Raw genomic sequence first — 9,144 nt, forward strand, 5'->3', positions numbered from 1 at the left:
GAGAACCAAACATCAGTCCCTGATCTTGGCACCGCATCAGCCAAAACCCCACCACTCAGCTACTCACCGCACTCCTAAGAAGGCCCGACACCTCCTAACTCTGACCCCCTGCCACACATGGAATGCGTCTGCACCTGAAAGAAAGTTACAACATATGCCAAACACCACCAGGATAACTCAAAAGGTGCAAACACCTTATGTCAATCTAGGAATAGCATCTAGAGCCCAAGTACAGCCAGCATTACAAATTCCAACGCCCCACGGTTTCTCCTACTGCAGCAGGCCATGCGGCAGGGCAGAACAGCTCCGGCAAAAAATGTGTGCACACACCCGTGACACAGAACGTGGCAAACAGGGGGGACATGAAACACGACACATCATGCTTGTGGTGAGGGTCTCGAGGGGAGAAGGCAAAAGGGACCCCAAAGACACACTAGGGAACACAGAACACTGGACAACACAACACAGACCGGAGCTGTTCTGCACTGCCCGCCTGAAAGCTGCCATCAAAAGGAGAGCCTCTCCCTTTAGCTGTCCTAAGAGGCCCTTGGAGAAGATTGCTTTTCCGGCTGCCAATTTTCAAATCTGCCCCAAGAACTCCCAACCCACTATTCTCTCATCTCCAGGCCAAGGCCCTCGACTTATCTTTTGGATGATCGGTGATGGGAATCCACACTGCACCTGAAATGAGTCTGCCTCGGAGGGCCTCGTGATGGCCTGTGAGCCTCTCGGTGAGCTACAATAAAGAAAACCAAAACCAAAGTATGAGTCCAGAGTTATGTGGGCCAAATCCCACCAAGGCAGCTACTTGCCCTCTCCTGAGTGTGCCTGGCTCCTTCAGGCTCCAGCTTCATCATGATTCCAAGGCCTTCATTAGGAGTGGCACCTGGGTTAGAGAAAGGCAAAGTTAAATGGCATTCCCCTGAGTGCAGTGGATGACCTTGTGTGCTGTAAGACATGGGAATGCCTCTGCTAGGCTTCTGAGAAGCCTTGTGTGGGGGAGGCCTCAAATAAACAAATAAAGACCCTTTCTCACCCTGCTGCCTGCAAACTCCCTCCCAAGAACTCCTAACTGCTCACCCTCCCTCTCCCAATCACAATCCTCAACTCACCTGAAGCCTCAATCTCAAACATCATCTTGGACCTTGGGCGGATCCCTCTTGTGACATGATCAATCTGCTGAATAAAATGTTGTGCTTGACACAGCTTGGAATTTCAGGGAGTTGCACTCCTCAATTAAAAAAAAACAAAACAAAACAAAAAAAACCCAACAAAACCAATCCCAAAAACAAACAAAGAAAAAAACCAAACAAACAAAACCCACACAAACAATAAGTCCCAAAACACCTAACTCCCCACAGAAACAAAAAAACCACAGAAAACATCAAAAAATCCAAAACCCCCACAAAAACCAACTAAAAACCCCAAAATGAAAACCAAAAAAAACCAAAAATTCCACCAAAAGAAATCCAACCAAAAAAACAACCAGAGCAAAACTAAAAATTACAAAAGCACCTTACCACTCCTAAACACAAAACCCAAAATCACAAACCTAAATACTCCCTGTATTCCATGCTGTTTTCTTCACAGAATCTTCCAAGCCTCTGTGCTTTAGATGCCCAGAAACACCTGCTGAAAAGATGCTGAGACGGGCTGAAAAAGCCTCTTCACTGAAATGAGGAGAGCTCTTAACCCAGCACATCCCAGAGAGGGAATGAAGCCCCTCAGCCACGGCTGGGGTTAATATACCCCTGATTGTGCCCGCCTCTCGTTCCCATGGCACCCAGGAAAAGGGAGGGGGCGAATCCCACCAAGCCCTCAGAGCAGCTGCAGCTGTTTGGCTCCTCTGACTCACATTCAAGGGCAGTAAAGGGCTTGTTATAGAAGAAAACTTTTCAGAAAAGGAACAGTGCTTTCTTTTTTTGCAACAACTACTTGGAGCAGAAGAACAGAAAACTGGCAAGATATAAAACTTTGTGGTAAGGTTACATAGCTAGATCAATTGGGTAATTGGGTAATTTGCTGTTACCTTACATAATTATTCTGTGTTTAACAAAAGCCATCTAATAAATTCACACCCAAAACTCCAGCAGCCCAGCTGGCCCTACCAAATCTCTATGTTTATGCATACAGTAAACAAAACCAAAATCCCAGTAATACCTATCAGAAGTCTGTGAAAGAAACCTCTTGAAATTGATCCTACCTCAAATACAAAACAACCCAAGCAAAGTTAGCTTGACTCAATAAACAATTTACACAGAGCTAATAACACCAAGAAATAAAACAGCACACCATATACCACCAAAGAATATAATAGTGAAGAAAAAAGAAACCACTTTTTTTTTTTTTTTAAAGCTTTTGCCAGGACTCCAACAACAACTTCTTCTCCTTCTGAAATGTCCCTTCTCCTTCCCAAATTCCTTACAACTTCTGAGTTTACATCCAAGCAAAAAGCAAAATTCGTGCACTTGTGCGTTCGATGCTCCTGCCAGATTCTCTGTTTCCCTCCACATCTTCTTACACTTTCAGTCTTCACTCTGTCCTGCCGTGATGAGTTTGACGGACGAATTGGTAAACGTTAAGAGAGGATTTCCCTGCCTCCCTCCCCAGAGCTGGTTTCCTTAGTGCATTTCACTCAATCCCAGGCCGGCAACGATGCACGCTCACCTCAAGCGTGCAAGGCTCACAGCTGCTCGGCTAAACTCGGCTCTAATCGGCTAAACTCGGCCATTGTCATCTGCATTCGGCTGGACTCGACCCTTCGGCACGGCTCGGCTCGCTTCGGCCGAACTCGGAGCCGATCAGTGCGCCCGGCGCGCCTCGGCTCGCTTCGGCCGAACTCGGAGCCGATCAGTGCGCCCGGCGCGGCTCGGCTCGCTTCGGCCGAACTCGGAGCCGATCAGTGCGCCCGGCGCGCCTCGGCTCGCTTCGGCCGAACTCGGAGCCGATCAGTGCGCCCGGCGCGGCTCGGCTCGCTTCGGCCGAACTCGGAGCCGATCAGTGCGCCCGGCGCGCCTCGGCTCGCCTCGGCCGAACTCGGAGCCGATCAGTGCGCCCGGCGCGGCTCGGCTCGCTTCGGCCGAACTCGGAGCCTCTCTGTGCGCCCGGCGCGGCTCGGCTCGCTTCGGCCGAACTCGGAGCCGATCAGTGCGCCCGGCGCGGCTCGGCTCGCTTCGGCCGAACTCGGAGCCGATCAGTGCGCCCGGCGCGGCTCGGCTCGCTTCGGCCGAACTCGGAGCCGCTCTCTGCGCTCGGCGCGGCTCGGCTCGCTTCGGTCGAACTCGGAGCCGATCAGTGCGCTCGGCGCGCCTCGGCTCTCTTCGGCCGAACTCGGAGCCGCTCTCTGCCCTCGGCGCGGCTCGGCTCGCTTCGGCCCAACTCGGAGCCGCTCTCTCCGCGTTCGGCTGAGCTCGCCTCGGCTCGGCTCCCTGACGGCGGGCAAGCGGCGCCGCCTCACGTTAAACTCGCCCGGCTCGGGGCTCTCCTGCTGCCGCGTCCCGCGGGCGGCCCGGCCATCGCACGGACACGATCGGGAGCGCGGCGTGGCACAGGAGCTCATTGGGCAGTGACCGCACTCGCGCTAATTAGCGCGCACGAGAGCAGCGGGCTCGGTTCGGCTGAGCTCGGCTCCGTTCAGGCAGCCTCGCAAGCCTGGCCTCGGTTCGCTCGAGGCCGTCAGGTTCCGCCGGTCTCGCCTTGGTTCGGCCGAAGGAGGCGTCGTTCGCTCGTGTTTTTACAAATATCTTTCTATATTGACTGTATATTTCTATATTTAATTTTATACTTCTATAATACTTCCATTATTCCAAATAAAAACCCCGTCTCTAACCAAATAAATAAAAAAACCCTTCTTTTAAAGGATACTGAAATATTTTTTATTTATACTTTGTATAATTATACATTCATATTTTAATTTATCGTTTCTTTGGATGTATTACATTAATAATGATATATTATATATATAAAATTTTAAAATAGATTTAAATCATTATTTAAATTATGTATAATATCTACTGCTACAACTAATTTTTTCTGATATTTTAAATTTTTATATTTATCTGTATGTATTTATTATATATTTCTAAACTTAGATTTCTACCTTTATATTATTTGCATTTATAATTTTTACAATCAAAACACTGCCTATTGACCAATAAAGAAAACCCGCTTTATTTAAGTATTTTAAAAATATTTTCATGTTTATAATTTTCATATTTATATTTATAATTTGTTCAATATTACATGAGAACACACCTGCTCCTGCACCGCAGTGGGGCCCCCTCTCCTGGGGACCTTGGGGTGCCCCAACGGCATCAGAGCCCCGAGTCTTCACCCCCTTCTCCTCTATTTAGAAACTACACTGGAACTTTTTTCTGGAAATAAAGACATTACCTAAATCCTCTCCCCGTGTCCTAGACAGATGGATATTCAGTTATTAGTTGGCTGGGCAGCAGTTTCTTAAATAGAATGATAAACAAGATGTGAACATTTCAGCTACAAGCAAATAGGCAAATCTGAACAAGGTACTGGTGGGCGACCACTGAAGTTATTTTGAAGGAATTTTTTAAACAATAAAATACTGATACCACAAAAATAAAGCAAAAAGCTAACTACTGGCTAAGAAAAAATTAACTTTTGACAGCAACAACATTCCAACCACACAGGCTTTTTCCCGATGTCATACCTTATAACTACCTCTCTTGGGAATTCTCATCATGTATCCCAAAAGGAATAAATACCTCAGAGCGTCCTAAAGCAAAAAGTAGCACACGTGAGCTCCTCACACTCCCGGGAGGCCTGCACAGCGTGCACTGAGTCTGCAACAAATTCTGCTCAGTGAGAGTCTGCAAACAAAGGTTCAATTGATGAATTGAACTGATTGTAAAGGGAGGTTTTCTAAGCACAGAAGCACAACAAAGAACAAGCAAAAACAATTCTTAAAAAAAACCTGCAAGTTTTATTTAGCATATATGCGACTGATTTCCACCCTGTGGCTTCTCACTTTGATTCGCGTCTGTAGGTTCAGGAAGATGACAATGCACACTCTGCCCTCCCTGAGCCCCCCACAGCAGCTGAGCGCTGCTCCGTGCGCTCAGATCGTCAGGAACTGGATTGCCCGCATGGACTGGAACTGCTCTGCTGCAGATTCAGGAGAGAGAGGCTGGCTGAGGCGTCGTCCCAATTCCATTTCTGTGTGACGAGAAGCGGTTTGCTCCCAACGGGTGCAACAATCCCCAGCTCGCTTCCGTGGTGAGTACCGATGGCACACAAATGGCAGCCTGAGGAAATCGTGTTCTGGGCTCTAAGTGGTCGGGACAGGGTCTGATTTTTTGTTTTGCATCTGTATGATGATTAGTACGACAGGGCCCTGATCGATGACATGGCAGCACAGAATTAAAAACTCCTCAATAGGATTACATCGACTTCTAGGAAAAGACAAAAGCCTAGGACCCTTCTGAAATCTATTTTTAATGCGAAGCACACGGATTGTCACTATGCTGTGCCTTCCAGCTTTTCAAAGCAGCTTACCTCTGAAGACCAGAAAACATTTATTTCTACAGAAACAATGGGCAACCCCCAGGCTAATCTCAGCGCTACTGTTTAATAGGGGATCTGCCAGCGTGCCAGTCCAGCTTCAAGTGTGCTTTATTTCAGTCTAACATCCCCTCAAAATTCTTCTCACATCTCCCAACCCTGACATCTTATTTTTCCCTAAAGCTTCTCATCATTAGCAATTTCCAAGTAACATGGTATTTTTACAACATTCAAAAATGTCATGCTGGACTGTGCTAGAGAGTAATTTGCAAATATAAGCTTAGCAAAGTTTGAATTGACTTGTCCAGAGAAAAAACCTACAAGTGAACACCTACACCTGCCTACAAAGAGCTAACAAGCCCCCTGGCAGCTGCCAGCATCAAAGCACAGCGGATGTTTCTAATACAGGGTAAGGATAACAATATCACCTTTTGTTCTCTCCAGCTTGTTTTCCCTGCAGTCATATTTTGCTTCTTATGATTTTTTTAGTCTCTGCATCTTCTTGGACAGCACCGAGCCCGACGACAAGGATACGAGAGTCTTTCCCTGCCGTAGGGAGAGAACCAGGAAAACAGTTAAAATAAGAACAGGGTAGTTTGAAATTCATACTTCCAATGAGAAGCAGCGCCTAACAAACAGAACAAAAGTAAACAAAGCATGGTACCTCCCTGGGGACAGAAGACTTACAAACTCTCCAGGATTTACAATTCTAGCGACCAACCCCTTCAGGACGGCAGCCAAGTGTCCCATGAGGTGGTGCTGCACCAAAGAACGATCTGAGAGGTTCCAAAGAGTGAAACGCACAATATTTTGCAAAGCCGTAAAATCTTGCAAAATAACAAAAATACAATAGATGTAAACTACAGGGTAAGAGTACAAGTGTTCACTTTAAGAGCTGGAACCATCCAGGTGAGCACCTGATAACTGGATCCTCACCAGAGTTTGAACCCTTCAGGACACAGAAGGGTTTTCCCCAGAAATTTCACAGACTGAGTTTTGATAGAAGTATACTTGCCAGACCCTCAGAAACATCACCCATTCTCCAGGTGTCTGGAGAGAACTGCAAATGGCTCTCACGTAGTTTGAGCTAGCTCTGTAAGGTCTCAGGGTGAATTTCACCAGATGCAACCAAACTGGGCAACTCCCAGTGGGACAGAAGGAACCCAAAGCTTGGGTTCGCAGAGCTGCAGCAAATACTGAGGAAACAAACATAACAGCGTAAAAAATAATAAACCATCCTTTTTTTTTTCTCTTGCTTTTGTTTTTTTCTTATTCAGATCAGCATAGCAATTAAAGAGAAGGTGAAAAACTCACCATTACTGAACATTTCATCATCTGTAGGCTGAGCATCCTTAGCACAGAGGACTCCAAAGTTAAAATTCACCGATCCCTGGGAAATAAAACCAAATATTGTATGATAAACAATCAAACAGCAGACGTAAAAATTTGTTTCCTCTAAGGACTTTCGGGTACGTATGTACCTTTGCATACATCCAACACATTGGAACATACACTTTATACCATCTCCTAATAAGTAAAAATTTACCTTTAAACTTTGATAGTACAGCATAAAATTATGAACTTAAATTGGTGATCTGTTATTATTAAGTTGGTGCCTAAAGTTATTTCTGCTGTCAGGTTCAAAAAAACATTAATTTTTTTTACTGGAATGAGCAATTGATTTCAAAGTCATCACAAGCCCACCAAAACACAAAGCAGTATTCACTGGATGGGTCTGTGAGCTAGAAGTAGTTAGGCTTGTACTTCCCTCTTGCTATTCCAGAACCAATAAATCCTGTCAACAAAACCAGGATCTATAGCCCACTGCTGTGAAAGATTCTACGAGGATGATGGTTTGATTTGTGTTTAGAAGTTTTGATTTGAAATGGCCAGTTCAATGGATAAAGACAGTTTAAGTAGTATTACATTGCTATTATTATTATTTCTATTATTATTTTTACTATTACTACTGCTATTGTTATCATCTGCTACTGGAAGAAACAAACCAGTAGTACCTATACTTAATTACTTTTATTTCCAGGAAATAATAAAGAAAAAGAACCAAACCAAAAAAAGTCACTTCCTACCTTTTATATCAAGGGATGAAAAATTTCTCTTGGGCTCTTCTCCAATTTATCAAGACTCATAGCACTGAAAGGCAAACAAAACAGTGCTTTATAGAAGGGCAAGTGCACATTTCAAGGCTGAACCACCAACTGATTGCAGTGACAGCAGTTACAACATGAATCGTTCCCAGAGCCTCTGTTAAATGGAATGTTCTGTGGAACTGCCGTTTCTTTCCCAAAACACTAACTTCCAACACTTCCTAATAATATTTTGTATTTTAAAACAAAAGAAGTTAGTGAGACTCTGTGCGGAGGTCAGGTTTAAATTTATTTCCTTCTAAAGCACAGAGCTCTGTTCCATCACCCTTCACTTCGGCTCTACACTGAATCGTGGTGAGCATTTGAGGAGTGCTCCATAATCAATTCTATTTCTCTCTTTTTCTAGCTCTCTCTATTCCTAAATCATTCCAGACAAGTCAAATGAAAAATGAAAAAAACAAGTTCAGCATCAAAGTCACACTTTTTCCCGTTGTCTGGTCAAGAACAGGCTCTAAATCCACTTACTGCTGCCTTCAACGATTCAGACTTGCAAAAGCATTCTTACATATTTTACAGGTTTATCATAAAACCCACAGAACGCAAGCTCTGAATTACAGGAAAAGGTACACAGGCAAATATCTAAAGGGATCACTTATTAGTAAATACATACCTTGGTAGAGATCGCACTGAGAACCTTTCTGAGGGACTCTAAGGGACGCATGTTTTCTGAGCACCCTATAAACAAGAAAAGCTAGGATATAGTACAGGACATCCCCACTTTTTCTACATATTCAAATAGTATTTTTAATAAAAACAATTCAGTTAAAAAAGAAGGAAGAAAACCAAGCTAATTTTACTCAGCTGTATTTACTGCCGATTTAGAGAAAAATCCCGGGCAGCGTCGGCCGTTGCGGCACACGTCGCGCCGGCAGCAGGGCCTGCCGGGAGTTGGAGTCTCGGGCTGGTAGCCACTCATGTGCCGCGATAGCCGTTGCGTCACACGCCGCGCCGGCAGCAGGGCCTGCCGGGAGTTGGAGTCTCGGGCTGACAGCCACGGCTCCGTCCCCCGCCACCGGGAGCTGCAGTCCCTCCCGGGCATCAAACGGCTCCTTCGCCCCAGGGCGGGGAAGGACCTGAGGCAGGACCGCTCCTCCCGAATGCCCTCTCTTTTCCCCTCCAACTCTTTTTCTTTTTTTAACGCTGTTTTTCACCCCTTTCCCTTCCCTTCCCTTCTGCTCTCCTGCTTTCTTTCCTTTCCTTTCCTTTTTTTCCCCTTCCCTTTCCCTTTCTTTTTCTTGTATTTGTAATCTTGGTTTTCCTTCCTAGCTTTAGAATCAAAAAGCAGCAGTAGTAACTTTCAGGCTACCTGGGAGTAAAAAAAACCCCAAAACTATAATGATTGAAAGAAAACTATTTATTCCCTGGGAGCCTGAAATTTTCTACTGCTGCACATGACACAGAGCTTTTTATTCCTTCTTATATACAGTTGATATTTTATACTCGC

The 9,144-nt window shown here is 45.3% G+C and overlaps 1 long non-coding RNA gene across 2 annotated transcripts; it reads right to left on the minus strand.

The window, feature by feature from the left end:
• Window positions 1-4,934: 4,934 nt before the first annotated feature.
• LOC132083410 (uncharacterized) lies at window positions 4,935-8,557 on the minus strand. 2 transcript variants are annotated; one of them, XR_009419928.1, is made up of 5 exons: window positions 8,311-8,557; window positions 7,623-7,686; window positions 6,850-6,925; window positions 5,964-6,731; window positions 4,935-5,190 (listed from the first exon to the last, which is right to left on the minus strand). It is a non-coding gene; the product is annotated as an uncharacterized LOC132083410 (long non-coding RNA). The 2 variants fall into 2 exon arrangements; XR_009419927.1 differs by having other exon boundaries at window positions 4,935-5,368.
• Window positions 8,558-9,144: the final 587 nt, after the last annotated feature.

Source organism: Ammospiza nelsoni, chromosome 23 (genome assembly GCF_027579445.1).
Source record: "Ammospiza nelsoni isolate bAmmNel1 chromosome 23, bAmmNel1.pri, whole genome shotgun sequence".
Lineage (NCBI taxonomy): Eukaryota > Metazoa > Chordata > Aves > Passeriformes > Passerellidae > Ammospiza > Ammospiza nelsoni.